Source organism: Phyllobates terribilis, unplaced genomic scaffold (assembly GCF_046119375.1).
Source record: "Phyllobates terribilis strain yellow unplaced genomic scaffold, ASM4611937v1 Scaffold_322__1_contigs__length_2175068, whole genome shotgun sequence".
Classification (NCBI taxonomy): Eukaryota; Metazoa; Chordata; class Amphibia; order Anura; family Dendrobatidae; genus Phyllobates; species Phyllobates terribilis.
The window spans coordinates 1,245,063-1,269,841 of NW_027363082.1; positions in this window are offsets into that span (position 1 = coordinate 1,245,063).

A 24,779-nucleotide genomic window follows, 5' to 3' on the forward strand; every position below is an offset into this window, starting at 1 on the left:
AATGAGGGAAGGCAGCACCAGAGCCATTATCTTTACATGAATATATCACAAGAACATTTCATCAGTGTATAAATACAGCACCAGCACCACCATCAGTACTTAAACACAGCTGATACATAAATTCATCACTAGAACCATAATCAGTAATTGAATATAGCACTGGAACCATCATCAATGCACAAGTACAGTATCAGAACCCTCATCATTACTTGAATACATCAGCAGAACCACCAACAGTACATGAATACTTGACTAGAACTACCATACAGAGATAACAATATCACCAGAACCACCATCAATACATTAATACATAATAAAAAAAAAACAGAATTTGTGCATGAGTACTTTTCCAGAATCATCATCAGTACATAGATACAGCACTAAGCTTAAAGGATTTGCCCTGTTAAACTCTGAAAATGTTGTACCTCTGCGCAGTTTGTTATTAAAAAATAAACCAGCTGTACTCATTGTCCCCAGGTCCACTGATACATTTCAGCTGCTGCACTAGTGCCTGGAATTGACTGCAGTCCTGATGTCACTTTGACAATGCGGCAGCTAATAAGTAAGCTCTGCCAGAATAGATAGAATGACTTGCTCAGAGCCGCTGAGCTAGGTTGTTATCTGACACACTGTCGATGTGACATCAGTAATGCAGCCAATTCCAGACACCGATGCAGAAGACTTAGCACTGCACCTGGAGACAGTTTGTAATGCACGTATTTTATGTTTATACAGTATAACAAACTGCACTTGGGTAAAAAAAAATTCTGAATTGTGACACCTCCTTTAAAGGTGCTCTGTCAGCACAAAATTACTGCTCAAACAAAGTACAAGCTCTCGGTGCATCACCGCTGGGCCAATAATTTAAATTTCACTTTCTCATCTGCTTTGTTTCCATCTATCTCTGCCTTTCTCAGGCCTTATGAATTTAGAGCTGATAATCAGAGAAGAAAGGAGTATGAAGCAGATGTAAAGGTGAATTTAAATGATTGGCACAGCCGTGAAGAACCAAGCACATGTACTTAGCTTGAAGAGTCATCCTTTGCTGAGTCCCTTTAATACAGCAATCAATTGCAATGTCAAATCTTGCCCCAACATATACATTTTTATCTCCCAAATCTATAACTCCCAGTATGTCCATAACAATGGTAAGGAGATATTAAGCGTTGCTATCAGTCAACATCAGACTGCGGACTATACAGAAGCCACAGTACTGATGAGACAGGCAACATCACAAATAAACATTTATATCCCGGTACTTTATAAGCGACATCTTCTCTGATTGGTGTTGTTTTCTTTCTATTCTTCTCCATGTTGTCCAGACGCCATGATGACTTTTCACATCCACAGCTTGTGTCTACAGACTTCCATCTTCTCTAGTCTTCTGCAGCACATCCCAACACAGTACCTTTCAAAATAAGAGTATCATTATAATGTTCCTGATTGAAAATATCTGCTCTATGCTGCAGGGCTGTGGAGTCGGAGTCGTGGAGTCGGTGTCCATTTTGATGGAGTTGGAATCGGAGTTGGTATAAAATGGACCGACTCCAACTCCTAAAATATATAATAAATTGGGTACAGTAGTTCAATGAAGTTTGTGGGGAATATTTTTTTCATAATAATTTGGGAAATTTATGAAATGTCCTATAAATGTCTGTCCTATTCCTCATCTAAGGGTCTAGGACGTGCAAGAAAGAGTTTCCAGTTTGTCAGGGAGCGCTTCCAGGTGATTCATTACTTACTCCAAATCTTTCAGGAATAATCCAGTTTATTTTTATACAAACTACGCGTTTCGGCTATACATAACATTAGCCTTCATCAGGTAAAATCATACTTGTCTTTAAATGATACATTTATATAGAATAAAAAGAGGAGGAGGAACTAATCCAACCCCTCAATCAATTTTCAGCAATTTAAAACACATGTGCAATTTCTAAAAGGTATTAAGCAGTTAATAAAAAGTGAACTCTATGAATTTAGAAAGGGGAGAGGGGAAAAAATTAAAAAAAAATAAAAAAAAACACCACTATATATTGTTTTTTCCTATTCAATAAAATTTTTTCTATAAAATTGTTTGTCATATGACTCCATTTACTATCCTATTTTCTACTTCACTGATAAGGGAAAAAGGGTCTAGACTTTTAGCTGAGATGAATCTGTGCTGCTACAGTAAATTTATCACTTAAACATGAACTATGTATGTCTGAGTCGGAGTTGAAGTCGGTGTCATGGAAATTGAGGAGACAGAGTCGGAGTCGGAGGTTTGGCTTACCGACTCCACATTCCTGCTATACTGTGCCCCTGAATAATTGCCCCTCACTGTGCTTCTTGTACAAAATTTGACACCCACTTTGTCCTTCTCAAGATATATGTCCTAAACTTCCCTGTACTAGAAAATATTTCCTCCACAATATCCCCCCTTATGATTTATAACCGCTACACTGCTCTCCTTGTCAACCACAGCCTCCATACAATTCTGTCTTAGGAGCGATGACCACCACAATTGTCCTTATGAATTATAACCACCAGACTGTTTGCTCATATTAGCTATAACCGCCAGACTGTTTTCCCTTTTGAACTATAATGTCTACATTCTCTGATTTTGTGAACTATAACTGCCACACTAACCACCCTTATGAACTTTAACCTCCACACTGTTCCCTTATGAGCTATGACATCCACACCATCCCCAGTTTATGCTGTCCCCTATCTACTAATTATGTTGATGCTGTAGCCATCTCCACACTGTCCCTTCTTTATCAAGTCTCCCACAAGCTGTCCCCTCTCCATTCATACTTCCCCCTCATGCTGACCCCTCTCCATTCTATCCCACACACGATGCCTTCTCTACAAACAGTTCACCACAAGCTGCCCCTTTTCAATACTGTGCATCCCACAAGCTATCCTCCTTACTGACAACATAATGTTCCTCCCATGCTGCTTTCTAGCACATTTCTCCCCCCTCTTGAACCATGTTCTCCCATACTGCCCTCTCATACTCAAGGCTGTGGATTCGGAGTCAGTGTTCATTTTGGTGAACTCGGTATAAAATGGACCGACTCCTAAAATATATAATAAATTGAGTACAGTAGTTCAATGCAGTTTGTAGGGAATATGTTTTCATAAGAATTTTGGAAAGTTATGAAATGCCCTACAAATGTCTGCCCTTTTATAGTCTAAGGGTGTAGACTTTTAGCTGAGATGAATCTGTGCTATCGTAAATTTATCACTTAAAGATGAGCCATGTATGAGGGATTCGGAGTCATGGAGTCGGAGTCGGTGTCATGGAAATTGAGGAGTCAGATTCGGAGGTTTAGCTTACCGTCTCCACAGCCCTGCTCATACTAATACAAAATTATAGTTTTCAGTGTCTTCAGCTAATACCGAGAACTTACCTTAAAGAAGTTGTCAACAACTTTTACAATGATGCCCTATACGTAGAATAGGGCATCATCGTCTGATTGGCTGGGGTCCAGCACCCTCGCCGATCAGCTGTTATCGGTGGTGGCGGCGGCTGCTGGAAATGCTTACTTGTAGAGCTTGGCCATCTAATTGTAGTGGCCACCACGGGGTACTGCATATCCGCCTCCTATTCAATTCATTGGGAGGCAGATATACAGTACCCACAGCGACCTCAACAACTAGATGGCCAAGCACCGCAAGTAAGCACTTTTGGCCAACGACAGCTGCTGCCGACACCGATAGCAGCTGATAGGTGTAACGAGTCTGGGAGGTGGAACCTCTGAGCAACTATACAAAGGGGCAGTCCTTGTAAGGAAGCGGGTGGCTCCCAGGGAAGGCGGGCAGGTAGTCACGGCAATTGACAGGGACAGTCTCTGGGTAGAAGGGGCAGGAGGTCACGGCTAGTGACGGGGACAGTCTCTAGACAGGCGGATGGTCACGGCAAGTGACAACAGGGTAAGAGTCTCTAGATGGGCAGGTGGTCACGGCAAGTGACAGCAGCGAAAGAGTCTGTAGACGGGCAGGTGGTCACGGCAAGTGACAGCAGGGAAGAGTCTCTAGATAGGCTAGCAGGCAGGTAGCAGGTGAGCGCTCCCAGGTGAGCGGGCAAGAGTCTCTGGACAGGCAGGTGGTCACGGCAAGTGACGGCAGAGCCTCCAGGTAGGCTAGCAGGCAGGTAGCAGGTGAGCGCTCCCAGGTGAGCTGGCAAGAGTCTCTGGACAGGCAGGTGGTCACAGCGAGTGACGGCTAAGCCTCCAGGTAGGCTAGTAGGCAGGTAGCAGGTGAGCACTCCCAGGTGAGCGGGCAAGAGTCTCTGGACAGGCAGGTGGTCACAGCGAGTGACGGCTAAGCCTCCAGGTAGGCTAGCAGGTAGGTAGCAGGTAAGCGCTCCCAGGTGAGCGATTAAGAGTTTCTGGACAGGCAGGTGGTCACAGCAAGTGACGGCTAAGCCTCAGGTAGGCTAGCAGGCAGGTAGCAGGTGAGCGCTCCCAGGTGAGCGAGTAAGAGTCTCTGGACAGGCAGGCAGGTATCAGGCAGGTATTTGGCAGGTACTTCCTGGTCCGCAGGCGGACTGATCCATAGACAGACTGGCAGGTGCTGGTAGGCAGACTGTCGGACCACAGGATAACAAGCAGGTAAGCAGATATCAGGCAGGTATCAAGCAGGAATCTGGCAGGTGACTGGCAGGTAACTGGTAACGGGACCTGAGGGCTGAAGCAGAGTTGAAAGGCTTTGCAACAACATTGCTCGGGCACCTCCATTTTGGAGGAGGTGCCTTATATATGGTGAGGTCCTCCGGCCATTGGCCGGGGACTCCTTAGGACGACGCGCGCGGCCCCTTTAAGAGAGGGGGAGCATGCTCGCGCGCCCTAAGCGCAGAGGCCGGGAAGCAGCGCGCGCTGCCAGCAGAGCGGGAGGAAGCCGCCGGGCACGGAGCGGAGAGGTGAGGGGAACGGCGTCCCTGTCTGGCAGGAGGCAGGGACGCCGACACTACAATAGGCCAGGGTCCGCCAGCCCTGCCAATCAGACATTGATAGAGCATCAATATAAATGTAGTGGACAACTTCTTTAATGCACCTCTAAAGCACAGTTGTGATGTCAGCCGTAAAATAAGTTCACTTCATTATGCCACTGCACATCGTGGAAGTGGAGGATGAGCGCTTATTCTCTGCCGTGCCAGTCATTTGTGCAATTGTGAACATGTGTATAAGTGTAACATACCTGGTGGCGGGCTTGCATGGTGCACCATCTCTCACTATGCAAACTTGATCTTCAGTCCAGTCTGCTAGCCTGGCTTCTATTCATGCTGTCTGTTTGTCTCTGTTCTGACTGCTTAGGGCGGCGGCCCGGTTACTTCCTGTTTCTTGTAGCTGCTGTGGGCACACCCCTAATGCATTCTCAGCCTATTGCAGTCTGTCACTGGATATTTAAACCAGCTCCACCTGAAAGCTGATGCCTGAGCAGCTCTATCATTTAGTGTGCTCCTTGACTCTGAATGTGCTAGGTCCTGTTCTGTGTTTTCTTGCCTGTCTTTCTGCCTTCCTGGAGGCTGTATTTCCAGGCCAGTCTGAACATGCTCCTAGCCTGTTCGTCCCGCTTTCTAGGGGCCGCATACCTAGATCTGTTACCTGTGTTTTCTTGCCTGTCTGTCCGCCTTCCTGGAGGCTGTATTTCCAGGCCAGTCTGAACACGCTCCTAGCCTGTTCGTCCCGCCTTCTGGGGGCCACATACCCAGACCTGCTCCTGCTCCTGTATCTCGCTGCAGTGTCAGTTCCTGTCTGAACACTCAGTTCCTGTCTGAACACTCTCCTAGCCTGTTTCCTGTTTTTCTCTATGTCCGTTTTTCCCTCTATGTCCCTTTTTCTGCAGAGTCTGAACCTGCACCTAACTCCTACTTGTTGTCGCTGTACTTCCGTTTGTGAGTTTAGAGTCCACTCGCTACTTCATTGCAAGTATCTTGTGTGTATCTGGTTCTGCCTTTCCCTTCCAGTCTGTTCGGTGTGAACAGAGCCCTGTCCCCTCTGCTCTGACTTGCTCACCGCTCCGGCGGATTCTGCCCGCTCTGCCTTGCTCACCGCTCCGGCTGTTTATCTCTGCTCTGCCTTACTCACCGCTCCGGCGGTTTCTGCCCGCTCTGCCTTGCTCACCGCTTCGGCGGTTTCTGCCCGCTCTGCCTTGCTCACCGCTCCGGCGGTTTATCTCTGCTTTGCCTTACTCACCTCTCAGGCAGTTTCTGCCCGCTCTGCCTTGCTCACTGCTCTGGCGGTTTCTGCCCGCTCTGCCTTGCTCACCGCTCCGGTGGTTTCTCTCTGCTTTGCCTTGCTCACCGCTCCGGCGGTTCCTGCCTGCTCTGCCTTGCTCACCGCTCCGGCGGTTTCTGCCTGCTTTGCCTTGCTCACCGCTCCAGCGATTCCTGCCTGCTCTGCCTTGCTCACCGCTCCGGCGGTTCCTGCCTGCTCTGCCTTGCTCACCGCTCCGGCGGTTCCTGCCTGCTCTGCCTTGCTCACTGCTCCGGCGGTTCCTGCCTGCTCTGCCTTTCTCACCGCTCTGGCGGTTTCTCTCTGCTCTGCCTTGCTCACCTCTCCGGCGGTTTCTCTCTGCTCTGCCTTGCTCGCCGCTTCGGCGGTTCCTGCCTGCTCTGCCTTGCTACTTCATTGCAAGTATCTTGTGTGTATCTGGTTCTGCCTTTCCCTTCCAGTCTGTTCGGTGTGAACAGAGCCCTGTCCCCTCTGCTCTGCCTTGCTCACCGCTCCGACGGATTCTACCCGCTCTGCCTTGCTCACTGCTCCGGCGGTTTATCTCTGCTCTGCTTTACTCACCGCTCCGGCGGTTTCTGCCCGCTCTGCCTTGCTCACCGCTCCGGCGGTTTATCTCTGCTCTGTCTTACTCACCGCTCCGGCGGTTTCTGCCCACTCTGCCTTGCTCACCGCTCAGGCGGTTTCTGCCCGCTCTGCCTTGCTCACCGCTCCGGCGGTTTCTCTCTGCTCTGCCTTGCTCACCGCTCCGGCGGTTCCTGACTATGCTTACCCCTTTAATTTAACTGCACTAATACACTTCTACACCCTGACATTTTCTTTAAATATTGGAAGCAGCAACTTGATGACGTTGAAATCCCTACTAAGATCAGATTAGGCTGGAATATATTTAGAAAATACATTATAAACGAATCATGGAGAGAGACTCAGAATAAAATAATACACGGGGCCATTTACGCTTTTAATATACCGAAAAAAGATCCCTTGTCAAATAGGATGATTGCATGCCCTAAATGTCATCACCCATACTCTGATCTTATGCACGGCCTATGGTCCTGCCCTGATTCAACAGTATACTGGAATCAAGTCTCAGATGTGATAAAGACTATATGGGGCCCAGGATACACTCTCTCTCCATATGTAGCCATACTACATCATTGGAATAACCCAGAAAATCCTGACCAAAAATCAAAAGGCCCCCCAAAACTACTTCATGCTCTATTCTTCCTGGCAAAAAAAGTTACTTAAACATTGGCTGGATCCTATCATTCCCCCTATAGCAGAGCTAATAATCCAAATGAAACATTTTATGCGAGTAGAGCAATTAGATACCCTTTGTAACAAAGAACAGCAAGCTGGCAAATTTCTATCAAAATGGAAGCAGTTTATTATAACATGCTGTTCTCTGTCTGAAAAGAATAAAATTGTCAAACCATTTACTTCTACAGAATGGTATATTCTGGAGGATCTAAATAATAACCTAGGACTCTTACGTGTTAACTAAAGCAGGGGAGATAATCATCACAATTTATCGTTATTTAATTAATTCCATTGACTGTAGATGACTGTAACTTGCTAATACTTAGTTTAGATGTCTATTTGTTAAGCCAGCTAACCGGAACTTATTGATTATTCATTGTGGATGATCTGTGTACAGGTTCCTTATTATGTGCATCCTGGCTTTGATTTATTTGTTTTATATGTCTTTCTATGATTTGTTCTGTTGAAAAAAACAAATAAAAATGATGTTTGAAAAAGGCTGATGTATCTGATAGGGCCGCCACTATCACAGTTCCTCCTTTGGTGGAAGACGGCGAATATGAAATTTCTCGTATCTTGAATTCTAGATGGCATAGAGGGAGATTACAGTATCTTGTCTCCTGGAAGGGTTTTGGTCCCGAAGATAACTCCTGGGTAAGGACGGATGATGTATCTGCTCCTAGGCTTGTTAAAGCTTTTCCACAGGAGGTTTCCGGATAGGCCTGGGCCTGGAGAATCCGGAGGATCCTCATAAAAGAGGGGGTACTGTTAGAACCCTCCTGTTTGTTTTTTCCATCTTGTGTTTTGCGGTCACGTGACCATTTGCCTTTATATTCCAGCTCCGCCCTTCTGGCTGTGCTGGACTTCAGTGTTTGACTGTTTCTCTAGCCTGGTGCTTTGGTGCCCTTCTCTGTCAGTTCACTTGGTCCTTCTGGTACCTCTTGTACCTTTTGTCAGTTTGTCTTTTTGTGTTCTGCAGCAACTTCTCTGTTTAGGAGGTGTCCCATTTTTTGTCCCAGTCCTTAGTTCTTTTAGGAACCCCTCCCTTAATGCTATAGGTCTTCGTTCAGACTAGCCGAGGACTAAGGTGGGTCTGTTCGCTAGGAACAGGCAGCCTGCTACATCATAGGGATTCAGCTTAGTCTTAATGTAGGGACAGCTTTCCCCTATCTTTCCTTAGTACATGTTGCAGATCATAACACTTTATTTCTAATTGGGATATTGGTTGGTTTAATATAATTTTATCTTCTGATATTTTGGGTAGCTTTATACTTTCTAAAAATTGATTGATCAGTTGGGCATTAGGTTGTGGTATTGTATTGTTTTTTTTGTAAATTGTAGAGGGTTGAGTAATAATTTGCGAAGGTATTGGCAATCTCTTTGTTTGGTCATTTTAGCTTTGACTTTATTCGCTTGTATTTTACCTGCTCTGTTTCCCTGCCAATAGTATTTAGCTTTGCTTTTCCGTAGGTTATGCCCGTATTTATGTTGGAGCAATTGATATAAATCGTATCTTAATTTTTGTACTTTTTGGAGAGTTGTGTTTACGGGGCTGTTTTTATGCATTTCTTCTAGTGAGGCTTTGTTTTGGTTGATTTCCTCTATTTGGCATATTCTTTCTTTTTTGTTTTGGGATGCTATTTGAATTAGTTTTCCTCTAATATAAGCCTCATGAGCATACCATACTGTTGATGCGGACACGTTGGGTGTATTATTAATTATAAAATATTCTTTCAAGGTCTCCTGCAGTTGGGGCCTAATTTTATGTGTTGCGATTAGGTAATTATTTACTCTCCATGGGGAGTATGTCGTGTAGTTGTATCCCTCTTTAATGTGTTACGAGATGGGCATGGTCTGACCATGTGATGTTACCTATCGTGGCTTTTGGATGTCATGTAATAACCATTTATCTGTAAGAATTAGGTCGATTCTTGAGTAGCCTTTGTGTGAATGTGAATAGAACGTGTAATCACGTACGGAGGTGTGCAAAACTCGCCAAACATCGTAGAGTTCTTCTGCCAAGAGAGTCTGAGAAAGAGAACGAACTTTTTTTTTGAGGATGTACAGATTTGTCTATGCCTGGCATGGGGTGATATTAAAATCCCTGCGCACCAGGAGGGCTTTTTTTTTGCATCTGTTATTACCGCTAAAGTTTCCTTAACAAAGGAAATCTGCTTGGAATTAGGGGCATATTTGGAGGCGATCGTGTAAGTTTTGTTATTTCTTCTGCATACTAAGATGATGTATCTGCCTTCATTGTCTACAATGCTGTTGATCAATTGGAAGGCGACGGTGTTTTTTATCACTATTACTACTCCCCTTTTTTACCAATTGCGTGAGAGTGAAACACATTGGGAAGTTTCTGTTCTGCAACCTGTGTGCGTCAACACTGTTTAAGTGAGTTTCTTGAACACACAGTCGGGCCTCTCTCCATAGGAGAGATCTTTTAACCCCTTTATGACCTGGGGCATACTAGTTCGCCCCAGGTCATCATACCCGCGGTTCAGCACGGGCTCCGGCGCTCAGCCTGCGCTGAACCAGTGATTTATACAACTGACATGTGCTCGCAACAGCCGCGGGTGGAATCGCTATCCACCCCCAGCTGTTAACCAGTTAAATGCCGCTGTCAATCTTGGCATTAGCCCCGCCCATCGGTGTTCCCATCACATGATCGCGGGTCACCGATGGGTTGGCATGACAACCCGCGGTCTGCAGCAGACCCCAGTGGTTGTCATGTCCTGATTGCTATGAGCGCCGCCGGCCAATGGTTGATGCTCATAGCAAGTGAACAATTCTGCTGCATATAGGCGATCTGCTCATCTCCTGTATGCAGCAAAGCCGATCTAACCCAAAATAGTATCAATAAAAACGTCAGCTCGACGCGCAAAAAATAAGCCATCACCTGGCCCTAGATTCCGAAAAATGGAGACGCTCAGGGTCTCGGAAATGGCGTGGCTTTTTTCTATAAGGAAATTTTGGATTTTTTTTTCACCACTTAAATAAAAAGAACCTATACAAGTGTGGTATCTACGAACTCGTAATAACACAGAGAATAATAATAGCAGGTCAGTTTTAGTATTCAGTGAATGTGGAAAAAAAAAAAAAAAACATTTTTTTTTGCAATTTCACCGCACTTGGAATTTTTTCCCCGTTTTCTAGTACATGATATGGTAAGAACCAGTGATGTCGTTCAAAAGTACAACTTGTCCCGCAAAAAATAAGCCCTCACATGACCATATTGAGCGAAAAATATAAAAGTTATGGCTCTGGGAAGAAGGGGAGCAAAAAATTAAAACGGAAAATCGCAAGTTCATTAAAGGGTTAAGCAGACTATTTAACCCTTTCACGTTGATATTCAAAATGTGAAGTACCATATACAAAATGCAGAGAAAATCTATATGACACCACTAGACAGTTAGGGAAGAATGGGGAAATAACAAAATACAAATCTCAAAAGATATAAATAACTATAACAGTTCCAAGAATAGAGTCCGGTTCTAAGTGAACCTACTGGACATGCCGTGCTATCCAGTATACAACAAGGGGAAGTGAGAATGAAAAAATATTTTTCTCGTGCTACCGCAGAGTATTGGAAAAAATAGTTGTATGATCTGCTCAAAAAAAAATAATAAAAGATCTAGGCAGAGCAACTAAATTGAGGGTACAACGGTTAGGAAAGTAAGCTTGCTGCTTGTTCAGATCCACTCCTTCCTCAACATCGGCGGTTTCTTCTTCTTTATTAGAGAACTTGTCCCTTCTGCCACAGTCGCCAGCGACCACTTCTGCATCAGAGTCATTCCCTGCCGAGGAGATGTCAGGACATGTGTGACTCCTTTCTTAGTCATGATCAGCTTCCAGGGTAGCCCCACTTGTACACGATCTCGTTGTCTTGCAGGATTTTGGTCGCTGTAGAAAACTCGCATCTCCTGTTCAGGGTGACAGCAGACAGATCAGTGAACATCATGATGCTCCTGAACCTGTCCGGAAGCTCTGGATTTCCCGCCGCGTCTTTGGTTATGGCTTCTTTAAAGTGGAAAAAGTGAAGCCGGGCAATTACATCTCTGGGTGCAGAGGTGGGGGCACTTTTGGGTTTGGGGATCCTGTGCGCCCTGTCTATTAGAAGGTCCCGCTGATCCTTCTCAAGGATTAATTCAGTAAAAAAGTCCGTTAGGAACTCCTTCAGTGCGTCTGCAGCAATACTCTCCGGTATCCCTCTAAAATGTAGATTGTTGCGTCTGAAGCAGTTCTCCATATCCGCCAACTTTAATCTCCGTGCATTAATCTCCTCATCTGCCTCATTATGAGCGTCGACCAGATTATTGTGAGCAGTAGTGAACTCCTCCAACTTCTCCTTAATATGTGCTTTTCTATCTCCAATGTGCACAATGTCTTTCTGTAATGCAGTGAAGGTGGAGGTAATATCACTGTGTATGCCCTGTTTAAGATCCCCTAAAAGGGACTTCAGTGTGGTCTCTGTAATGGGGGCAGAGCTGTGCCATGTGTCAGGTGCATTTGATACTTGCTGTTTGGTGTCTGGAGGTCTCTGGGCTGCAGGATTGCGATCCACATGGGTCCTCTGTCAGGGGGTGATGTTCCTGTGCAGGTCTCGGACTATAACCGCTCTTATTAGGTGAGGTCTGACCCGATAGCAGAGGATCAGACCTCATGGAGCGTTCTGCACCGCCTCTGGCTGCATGTGACGCGCCCCTGGGCCTGTGTCGCGCTGCGTTGCGCACGCGGGAGCTTACCCGGAGCCGGATCTGTTGAGGGTTGTAGTCTCGTGGCGGTGACCCGGTCCGTGCCCAGGGAGTCAAACTGTACGGCAGTCTATTAGCAATAGATGGTTGATGACTACGCCACCCGTTGAGTGCAGCCAGGGAGCTGCTGCTGCAGGGCAGACCGCTGAGACCGATGGTAGGATTGTGCAGCATGATAGTATAACCCCCAACGGGAGGGGTATGGCCTCAGGGCAGCCGACGTGGATGATGGGGGTAGCAGGAACCACTCAGAGACGGTACGGTGTAGTTCAGGGTCTTTACTGGTAACAACGATAGACCCTCCCGGAGTACTTGCTAGCGGACGGGGCCTGGTCAGTCCTTGAGCAGATGGGATCTCCCCTGGCCAGGCGTAGTTGTAGGCCTCCCAAACTGACTGTACTCTTCTGGCTACCTTGCTAGAAGCTGATGTAAGTAGCCCACGTCCCTGAGTGTACCGTGTGGTGCTCACCCGTATGGCCGGTGACTCGGGGCCTTCTAATGGCTTCCGCTCCACGATGGCGGTGCTGGTCCCACGCGTGTGACCGTGCCTTCGGGCTTCTGGGCCAGAGGACCTGAAATCCCCTGCCTGACGGATTCTGCTGCTGGGTAGGAGTTAGTCCCCACAGCCTCGGACTCCGGGTCCGGAAAGAAATCTTCTTAGTCAGGGCGAGCTCTGTAGCTGCCAGCCCCTGACTCCTTGTGACTCTGCTGTTTCCTATGCTGCTCTTGTCTCTACTCTTCCTGGACTGACTAACCCTGCCTCAGCCCCGGGTTTATACAGGGGAAGTTCTTCCCCTCCCAAGGCTGGGCAGGAGGTGTGGCATGCACAGGATCCCTGACCAAAGGACCTCCCACCTGCTCTCAGACATAACTTTACATTACTGTGGAAACCAGACCCCTGGGGTGCCACATTCCCCCCTAGTGAAATTTAGTACTCCGGTACTAAACATTTTTTTTTTTTTAGAAAAATATAACAAGGTATAACAAATAACAATAGAATACAATAAGGAAACACAATAAGATGGTCACGGCGTGTCCGCAACCGGGTGCAGTCTTTGAAGAAAAGCAAAGGTGTCCATTTCACCAACACAGGGAGACGTAACCAGGTAGGGGCCTGTCCTACCCCGAGTCCTTAACAGTCTCTAGTCCATCCTGGGTTACGCTCCAACTATATACAAAGGATTCCCGGTAAATCCACCAAAGACTCCTAAAAACAACTAGAAACACAAAATTACACACAAGCAACAATAAACAGGTAAACATTATAAAATAGCTGAAACATTTAGATCCTCCAACGTGCGGGTAACTGGCCTCTAGTGGCCCTAGTGGACCTACGGAGCTGACTGTCTGACCCTGAACTACAGGGTGTAGGAACTGTCAAGGGTAAACTGGGCAGCTGTCTACCGGCTCTTTGTCTCACTAGGGGTACGGCAGGCTCACTATAAGCAGAGGGTTAATTCTCCTGTTCTGCTTGTGTGGAGTCTTCTGCCTCCTGGACCGGCTGTTCTTCCAGCTCTACCCGTTGCTCCGTAGGTTCTTGGGGTGATGGTTGGAGGAAGGTGAGTACGGGTACCACAACTGCACCATTGACTTGAGTCCAAGACCGAGGGAAGTCCCCGAGCACGGTACTAACCATATCTTCCCTTTCTTCCACGGGTCGATGGTCTTCCTGTTCCTCCTCAGGGTTCCTCAGTTGTTCGGGACACTTCTTCAGGTGGTCCCGGGATACAATGGCTGTGGTTTCCCCTCCGTCTTTACTGATGGTACAGACCTTCGGGTTCTCGTGGCTTGAGGGCAGTACGGTGTACGGGTCCTTCTCCCACTGGTCGTCCAACTTGTGGAGCCGTCTCTTCCTCTTCAAGACCTGCTCTCCGGGGACCAGGGGAACAGCGGGAGCATACTGGTTGTAAGTTTTCTCTTGTCTTTCCCTAGCCTGACAGAGACTTCGCTCCACGCTCTCCTGTACTCTCCGGTACTGCTGCTGCCTCTCTGTGTCCCAGTCTGTTTCTGGTGAAGTGTCCTCGGGTGTCAGGACTCCCATTTCCAGGTCAACAGGTAACTTACCAGGTCTTGCCCTCATTAGGTAAGCCGGGGTACAGTTGGTGGAACCTACCGGGATGTGGTTGTATAGGTCCACCAGATCGGGCAACTTCTCAGGCCACAGATTGCGTTCTTCCAGGGGCAACGTTTTTAGAAGATCCATTACCACCTGGTTCATTTTCTCACAAAGTCCATTAGTTTGCGGATGGTAGGGTGTCGTCCTTATCTTCCGGCAGCCATACAGATTGCAGAATTCCTGGAAGACCTCCGCTTCAAAGGCAGGTCCCTGGTCCGTCAGCACTTGGTCCGGGTACCCGTGTGGACGGCAAAAGTGCTGCTGGAAGGCTCTAGCTGCTGTTTGAGCCGTTAAGTCTTTGACGGGGACGACAACCAGAAACCGGGAGTAATGATCCACGATGGTTAACGCGTAGACGTAGCCACTTCTGCTCGGGGTCAGTTTTACATGATCCAAGGCTACCAGTTCCAACGGTTGCCGGGTGACGATGGACTGCAGGGGAGTCTTCTGGCTGGCGCGGTCTTTCCTTCTCAGGTTGCACGGGCCACAGTCTCTGCACCACTTCTCAATGGTTCCCCTCATGCCTACCCAGTGGAATCGCTCGCGCAGCAGGAACTCTAGCTTCTTCCACCCGAAGTGTCCAGCTCCGTCGTGGTATGCCTCCATCACCATGGCTGCGTCTCTTCGTGGCACCACTACTTGCCAGAGTAGTTCATGCGTCCTGGAGTTAACCATTCTGCGGCACAACTTCCCCTTGTAAAGGAACAGTCGACTCTTCTCTGCCCATAGTTGTTTGGCTTCCTCCGGAGCGTCTGATTCCAGGCTAGCCTCCGGGCGAGTCAGCATCTCCTTCACCAGTCGGACGGCAGGGTCGCTGTCTTGCGTTTCCGCCCAGTTGTAGTGAGGTAAGGGGTTCAACGTAACAGCCTGCTTACTCCCTACCCGGTGGGAATACTGAATAGTCCCATGACGGTGGAACGCAGGGAGTTCAACTTCTTCCAGTCCCTCCGGATCTTCTCCTCCGTCCGGCAGGTTGGGCATCCTGGACAGGGCGTCCGCGTTGGTATTGGAGCGCCCTGCCCGGTATTTGATTGTGAACTCGAAGTTGGACAGACGGGCCATCCACCTCTGCTCCAGGGCACCGAGTCTTGCCGTGTCCAGGTGTGTCAACGGGTTGTTATCCGTGTACACGGTGAACCGGGAAGAAGCGAGGTAATGCTTAAAGCGCTCGGTGACTGCCCATACCACGGCCAGGAACTCTAGCTTAAATGAGCTGTAATTCTCGGGGTTCCTTTCGGTGGGTCGCAGTTTTCGGCTGGCATAGGCGATTACTCGTTCCTTCCCCTGCTGGATCTGGGACAGCACAGCTCCTAGCCCGATGTTACTGGCGTCGGTGTAGAGGATAAAGGGCTGACTATAATCCGGGTACGCCAGGATTTCGTCCCCCGTGAGGGCCATCTTCAGCTGGCGGAAGGACTCTTCTTCCAGCTCCTCCCATTTGAAGGGCGGCTTCTGGTTCTTGGCCTTCCGGGACTGGCCTATCAGGAGGTCCTGCATAGGTGCTGCCTTTTTGGTGAAACCGGGAATAAACCTTCGGTAGTAGCCTACCAACCCGAGGAACTGCCGCACTTCTTTTACGCTGGAGGGGCTTGGCCATCCCTTAATTGCGGTGATCTTATCAGGGTCGGGAGCCACTCCGTCAGCGCTCACCACGTGTCCCAGGTACTGCACCTTTGGTTTCAGGAGGTGACACTTGGAGGGTTTCACCTTTAGGCCGTAACTCGCCAGAGCCTCGAACACTTCCGCCAGGTGTTTCAGGTGGTCCTCATACGTCTTGGAATATACGATGACATCGTCCAGGTACAACAGGACCGTCTCGAAGTTTCTGTGGCCCAGACAGCACTCCATTAATCGTTGGAAGGTTCCTGGGGCGTTGCAGAGTCCGAACGGCATGCAGGTGAACTCGCTAAGTCCCATCGGGGTGGTGAATGCGGTCTTCTCCCGGTCCGCCTCTGCTACAGGAACCTGCCAGTACCCACTAGTAAGATCCAAGGTAGAGAAGAAATTAGCAGATCTTAAAGCAGCCAATGACTCCTCTATCCTCGGTAAGGGGTACGCATCCTTGTGTGTGATACGGTTGATTTTCCGGTAATCTACACACATCCTCATGGTGTTGTCTTTCTTTTTGACTAAAACTAGTGGGGCTGCCCAGGGGCTACAGCTATCCCGGATTACCCCAGCCTCCTTCATGTCTCTAAGCATCCCCTTGGCGTGTTGGTAATGTGCAGGGGGTACGGGTCGATACCTCTCTTTTATGGGAGGATGATCTCCCGTGGGGATGCGGTGTTCTACCCCCTTGACTCGCCCGAAGTCTAACGGGTGTTTACTAAACACTCTCTCATACTCTTGAACTACCCGATAGACTCCTTGTTTCTGGTGTGAGGGAGTGGAGTCAGTACCCAAATGTAGTTGCTGACACCAGTCCTCCATGTCTTTCTTAGAGCCGTTACCTTCCTCCGGGTGAGATGGAGGCAAGGGTTCCACAGATTGTATAGAATTTTGATTAGTGGTATATAATTTGGCTAGCGTGGCATACCGGGGCAGGTACACTTCCCTCTCCCCGATATTTATTATGCGAACGGGCACCCTCCCATGGCGTACATTGACCACCCCCCGTGCTGTCAAAATGGTGGGCCTACTGTCTGAGTAAACTGGTTCTACCATTGCCTGGTAATCTCTACCTCTCAGACCAATAGCTGCCCGGCACCAAATCATCATTTCACTTTTTGGGGGCATGGCAATAGGAAAAGGGTCACACATTCTTACGCTACCAATCTCACCGCCGGAGAGTTCCACTTGTTGCCGTTGCATCAGTGCCCGGATTTCTTTCTGGAGCACCCGCTGCTCGCCGGAGCTGGCATTCTTGGCAACCTGCTGTAAAAGGAAAATCACCTCTGCAAGACAATTTTCAATTACATTAGTTCCTAGAGTTATTTTTGGGTGACTCTCATGTTTGTCAATATCTACAATGATCAGTCCCTGTGCGGCCAGTTCGACTCTACCAATTTTGATGGTCACCTCTTTAAATCCGATCTGTGGCACGGGCTGACCATTGCTGGCGATGATACTCAAGTCGTCGTCAGGGTAGCGGGTAATATCCGAGTCATTCCAGTACTGCTTGAAGAGCACGTACGGGATGGTGGTGACCTGTGACCCGGTGTCCAGTAGGGCACTCATAGGAATGCCATCCAGTACCACAGGCAAGACTGGACGTCCTCCCACATATCTGTCGCGCCAGTTCGATGGGCCTGGTGATCTTTTTCCTGGGGGTTGGCCCTCTACCCCAGGTTGTGCCCATTTAAAGAACAGTACCTTTCCATATGTCCGGGTTGATTGCAGCGGCGGCAGATGGGTCGTCCGTCCTCGCTGTATCAGTCACTGGGTCTTCCTCTGGCCGGTGGGGTCCTCCTTGGTCGACGCCACGGGATGTCCTCCGGTCCGGATGCCAGCTGGATCTTCCCTGGAGTGGAAACCTGTAAAGACTGCACAGTTCGGGTTAGCGCAGCAACGCTTTTAGCTAGCTCTTGGACCTGATGGTGTAGGTCTGGAGCCGGGTCATTGTCCAAAGCCTGCGCATCAGCTCCCACAGGCCCTGCTGACAAGGGCGCCGCCTCCTGGTAGTAAGTGGTAGTGGGGCGTCTGTGGGTCACAACGCCACCTGGTGCCGGTTCTCGGAGCACCCGGATGGCTCTGTCCTTGAACTGCGCAAATTCCAGATGAGGGTCCTGTAAGGCCATTGCCCGCAACTGGGTTCGGTGGGCATTGCAATATAAACCCTCTATAAATTGTTCGGTCAACAGCCTGTCCTCGTTTCCCACTCCATTAGGGTCGGTCTGCTTAATGGCCCTCAGGGCCTCTTGTAGGTTTAGTGCATAGTCCCTTATACTCTCATGCGCTCGCTGCTTGCACCCGTAGAATCTAAGCCTAATCTCGGCTGAGGTGCGGGTATCAAAGGTGTCCTTCAGCCGGGTTAGTATCCCTGCGACAGTCTTCCTCCCAGGTGGCCAGGATTTTACTTCCCTTTTGGCTGCCCCGGTTAGTTGGGCCACCAGGATGCTCACTTTTTGCTCTTCTGTGAGGGGGTACACCTGGAAGAGGCTATCCAGCTTTTCTCTAAAGTCATGCAGGGTATGTGACTCCCCTGAGTACTGGGGTAGCCAGGCTGCTCCCGGGATATAGGGCATGGTGAAGGGCATAACTGCAGCAGCGGTAGCGCTGGCGGGGGTTGAGGCAGTGAAGCTCTCCTCCGTATCCGACATCTTCCTCCCCCCTAGTGGACCGTGGCCTACCTTGCGATGATCCTGTTCCGTAGGCCGCGGCTCCGCAGTGGATCGTCAGGGTTGAGGACCTTCCGTCGCGCTCCGGTGACGTCAGCGTCTGCTGGGCTCCTTCCAGGACCTTACGCAACGTCCGGACGTGAGGCGGGGCTTAAGTTCTCGCGCGCTTTCGGAGTCCACGCCCCTCTTCTTCCCGCGCGGCGTCCTCAAGATGGCGTCCAATGGCGGGAAAACTCCACGGATGGCGGGAAGAAGGCAGAAGATGGCGCCGGATGGCGGGAAACTTCACCGATGGCGGGAAGAAGGCTGAAGATGGCGCCAAATGGCGGGAATCTTCCCCGATGGCGGGAATCTTCACCACTGGTAAGTTTGAACAGTCTTTGCTTTTCAGGCACGCAGTACCCGGTGGTTGCGGGCACGAGATCCTGCCGACTACGCCAAAGTTGACGCGCCCCTGGGCCTGTGTCGCGCTGCGTTGCGCACGCGGGAGCTTACCCGGAGCCGGATCTGTTGAGGGTTGTAGTCTCGTGGCAGTGACCCGGTCCGTGCCCAGGGAGTCAAACTGTACGGCAGTCTATTAGCAATAGATGGTTGATGACTACGCCACCCGTTGAGTGCAGCCAGGGAGCTGCTGCTGCAGGGCAGACCGCTGAGACCGATGGTAGGATTGTGCAGCGTGATAGTATAACCCCCAACGGGAGGGGTATGGCCTCAGGGCAGCCGACGTGGATGATGGGGGTAGCAGGAACCACTCAGAGACGGTACGGTGTAGTTCAGGGTCTTTACTGGTAACAACGATAGACCCTCCCGGAGTACTTGCTAGCGGACGGGGCCTGGTCAGTCCTTGAGCAGATGGGATCTCCCCTGGCCAGGCGTAGTTGTAGGCCTCCCAAACTGACTGTACTCTTCTGGCTACCTTGCTAGAAGCTGATGTAAGTAGCCCACGTCCCTGAGTGTACCGTGTGGTGCTCACCCGTATGGCCGGTGACTCGGGGCCTTCTAATGGCTTCCGCTCCACGATGGCGGTGCTGGTCCCACGCGTGTGACCATGCCTTCGGGCTTCTGGGCCAGAGGACCTGAAATCCCCTGCCTGACGGATTCTGCTGCTGGGTAGGAGTTAGTCCCCACAGCCTCGGACTCCGGGTCCGGAAAGAAATCTTCTTAGTCAGGGCGAGCTCTGTAGCTGCCAGCCCCTGACTCCTTGTGACTCTGCTGTTTCCTATGCTGCTCTTGTCTCTACTCTTCCTGGACTGACTAACCCTGCCTCAGCCCCGGGTTTATACAGGGGAAGTTCTTCCCCTCCCAAGGCTGGGCAGGAGGTGTGGCATGCACAGGATCCCTGACCAAAGGACCTCCCACCTGCTCTCAGACATAACATTACATTACTGTGGAAACCAGACCCCTGGGGTGCCACACATGATGAGTTCTACGGCAGCCATCTTGGATTTTACAGGGTGCCTGCCCTGTGCCACATCTCTGCTCTTTGTGGTGCGCCCCATCGCCGCCCAAAGTGTAGCGGAGCTTGTGCTGCACGATATTAAGGTAGTCCTCTACTTTTTTTTGCGCTGTGAGCCGCTATTCGACGGTGGAAGCTCGGAGCTGGGTCTATGTGCGGCCGCTCAGCTCCTCATCTGGACACACCCACTAAATAACATTTCCCACATGTCTACTTTACATCAGCACAATTTTGGAACCAACATTTTTTAAAAATGGGTTAAAAATTGACCAGCGACTTTGAGGGGCCTTTATGACAGAAAATACCCAAAAGTGACACCATTCTAAAAACTGCAACCCTCAAGGTGCTCAAAACCACATTCAAGAAGTTTATTAACCTTCCAGGTGCTTCACATGATTTTTTGGAATGTGGAAGAAAACAATGAACATTTACCTTTCTTTTTTCACAAAAATGTTACATTAGACTCAAATTTTCTTATGTTCACTCACAAGGGTTTTCAACAGGAAAAAATGAACCACAATATTTGTTGTGCATTTTCTCCTGAAGAAGCCGATACCCCATATGTGGGGGAAAACCACTGTTTGGGCACACGGCAGGGCTCAGAAGGGAAGGAGCGCCATTTGACTTCTTGAATGTAAAATTTGCTTGAATAATTTGCGGATGCCATGTCGGGTTTGGAGAGTCACTGATGTGCCTAAACAGTGGAAGCCCCCCACAAGTGACCCCATTTTGGAAACTAGACCCCTCAAGGAACTTCTCTAGATGTGTGATGAGCACTCTTAAAAATAAAGAAATCACTTTTTAGGAAAATGAAAAAATCACTTTTTCCACAAAAATGATGTTTTAGCCCCAAATGTTTTTATTTTCACAAGGGTAAGAGGAGAAAATGGACCGTAAAAACTGTTGTGCAATTTCTCCTGAGTACAGCGATACCCCATATATGGGGAAAATACACTGTTTAAGCGCACGGTAGGGTTCAGAAGGGAAGGAGCATGGTGTGACTTTTTGAACGCAAAATTGGCTGGAATCGAGAGCGTATGCCATGTCACGTTTGGAGAGCCCCTGATGTGCCTAAACAGCGGAAACCCCCCACAAATGACCCTATTTTAGAAACTAGACCCCTCAAGGATTTTATCAAGGGTTATAGTGAACATTTTGAACCCAGAGGTACGACACAGAATTTGATACCCATTAGGTCATCATATTGAATAAGTTGTCATTAGTATTGAGCGCATGTGCTTGCTACTTGAGTTTGCATCGGGTAAGCACCATGTATTGCGGGTGCACGAGTGACATGCTCGAGTCCCCGCCCCTCATGTTTCATGGTTGTTAGACACCCAAAAAAAAAACATGCGGGGATCGCTCGTGCATGGCAGGCAATCCCTTCAAGTTTTTTTGGCTGTATAACAGCCGCAAAACATATGGGGTGGAGACTCGAGCATGTCACTCGAGCATCTGCAATTCTCGGTGTATACCCGAGCACCCGATGCGAACTCAAGTAGCAAGCAGTTGCTCTCAACACTAGTCGCCATATGGTCATCATTTTTTTTTTTTTTTTTAACTTTTGATAAAATCCTAACCCCAACCCTATCTCCAACCCTAACTACTAGCACAACCCTAAAAGTAACACAACCCTAACCTTAGCACAACCCTAATCCTAGTACAACCCTAAGCCTAGAGGTTTTTTTAACACCTTTCCTTGTGATTAGACGACTTTATTCTTTCGGTCAGTGCAATTACAGCAATACCAGATTCATATCGGGTTTTTATGTTTGGCAGATGTCACACACTAAAATACACTTTTTTTTTGCAAAGGCTAGTTTTTGCAATCATTTTTCCATATTTTGACCGACAGTCATGTAAGGGCTTGTTTTTTGCGGGACAAGTTGACGTTTTTATTGGTACCATTATCGGGCAAATTACATTTTTTATCGCTTTGTTTTTTATGCAGTTCCGCGTGTGGTAAAATTGATAAGGCAGCGATATTCTTCGGGTACGACATTTATATAGTTTTTTTCATGTTTTGTCACTTTTACACAATAAAAAATATTTTATAGAAAAAAAATTTTTTTTGCATCGCTTTATTCTGAGAGCAGTAACTTTTAGATTTTTTCGCTGATGGAGCTGTATGGCAGCTTATTTTTTTGCAGGACAAGATGACATTTTCAGTGGTACTATTTTTATTTACATTCGTCTTTTTGATCACTTTTTTTTGTTTGGCTGTATGATGATAAAGCATAGTTTTTTGATTAGTTTTTTATTTATTTTTTTTACTGTGTTCACTAAAGGGGTTAAATAGAGGGATAGTTTTATAGGACAGGTCTTTCCGGGCGCCGCAATACCAAATATGTGTACTTCTAATATATATATATATATATTCATAATAATATTTATTTATGGGTACAGAATATTTTTATTTTTTTGGATTTTTTCTTTTTTTTTAAATATTTTTACTATTTTTTTTTTCACTTTCTGATAACTCTTTTACACTTTGTCCCACTATGGGACTTTCATTTTTTTGCAGACCGATCACTTTTAAAGCATAGGGATGCAGTAGCATCCTTGTGCTATGCAGGCTGTCAGCCCTGCACTGGCACAAGTTAGATAAATCGTGCATTGCACACGCTCTACCTATCTTCCTGATGCCTGGTGACCCAGATGTTGTCATGGTATTCAAGGTTAGAGGGGCGCTCTTAACTCTGCTTGCCCCGGAAATGCACAGCCTCTGTGCGGGCGCGATCACATTGTGCGTAATCGTAGGTACCTGGTCCATAAGTACCAGGGCGCAGGGACGTACTATTACTGACAATGTCAGAAAGGGGTTAAAGTGCATTTACTCCTCGCAAACGCACCCAAAAACACATCTATATCATAAATAATTTTAAAAAATGACGCGGGGTCCCCCCTACTTTTGATAACCAGCCTAGGTAAAGGAGACAGGTGCGGGCTTATATTATCAAGCTGGGAAGATCCATGGATATTGGCCCTTTCCCAGCCCAAAAATGAAAGCTCTCAGCCGCCCCAGAATTGACGCATCCATGAGATGCGCCAATTTGGGCACTTTGCCGACTCTTCCCGATTACCCTGGTGCGGTGTCAATTGGGGTAATAGTTTATGGGGTGGATGTCAGCTTTGTAATGTCAGTGAGCAACAAGCCTAATGGTTATTAATGGAGAGTTGTCTATCAGACACCCCCATTACTAATCCAGTAGTCATAAAAAAAACCACAGGAAAAAATCGTTTATTTTAAAAAAACACTCCCACACACCTTGCTCGCCAATTTATTAAAAAGCAAACAAATCAACATGAAGATCCGACGTAATCCAGCCACTTAGAAGTAGTCCAAAAATGGGAACCTGAAAGACATAAAAAGAGAGTTAACTAAATGAAAACAAGAAACATTCCCTCATTCACCAATTTATTATTAATAATAATTCCTGCAGCTGTGATGTGACCCATTGGGGTTCCCACGACGTCTCGCGATTCTGTACAGCAACCTTTGGTGCGTCATTCTGAGAACGACAATTCACAGATCACTCCTGGTCATGTCTCACGAGCGATGACATCAGTAACTTAGTAACGTCATCGTTCGTGAGGGACCTATGAAGGGACCTATTAGCACATTCCAATAAAATGAATGAAAATTATTGCGTGAACTGTTGTTGTTAAACTTTTTATTGGTACTGTACATGAGCATCTCTTTATAGGGAACCCCTTCGGTGCTGTTACTTTTTCTTCACTTTGTAACTTATTACGCAAGGGACTATCCTCTTTTTTTCATATATCGTAAAGTTCTAGATGTAAAATTTCCTTAGTTCATGTCTGTGCATGTGAATGGTTAAAGTGGATCTGTCGCCAAATTTCACAATCCTTCCTGCACTGCTACTGGTGGCATCTCACACGGCTAAATGCATGCGGATATATTGTCCTCTATTTGCTTCTTCTTGAACATTGGTTTGTGGTTGTTTTCCCTATGATCAGAATGCACCTTGGTGTTTCTAGGTTCTCCACTGATGTAATATATTTTTTTTGTTCCTTAAAGGGAACCTGTGACGTGAAAAAAAGCTATTTATCTGCAGATATGGGGTTAATCTGCAGAGTAATAGCATCCTGAACCTGCACTGCACTTAGACCCCCGCTCTCAGGAGGAAATGAACTTTATTCCTCCTGGTAGTGTTCTGGGTTCAGTCACCGGGATGGTGCCGGTGTGGTTCAGTCACCGCTCTGTGTATAGAGAGGGCAGCTGTAACCGCATCCCCGGCTCTGAGTAATGCTGAGCTGCTTTCAGTCAGTGCCAGTGATGTGGTTACCGCCACCGCTCACTATACAGAGTGGTGACTGAACCTACACCTGTACCACTCCCGAGATGGAAACCCAATGGATGCCGGGAGAAATAAAGTTCATTTCCTCCCAACAGCAGGGGATTAAGTGTCGGCGCCGGGCGGGTTCAGAATAGTATTAACCTAGAGATTATCCCCATATGTGCAGGCTAATTTCGTTTTTTCACATGACAAATTCCCTTCAAGTAAAGAAGCTTTTTTTATTGTAGTTATTATTTCTTACAAGCATGTAGTAATGTCTTTTTTTGTTTTGTTTTGTTTTTTAAATCTGCAGTGCAAGCGGACCTTCAGACCGCACCTATTATAGCGGTAAGACATTTTATGAAAATTCAGATGGTATAATGAAATATGTGAC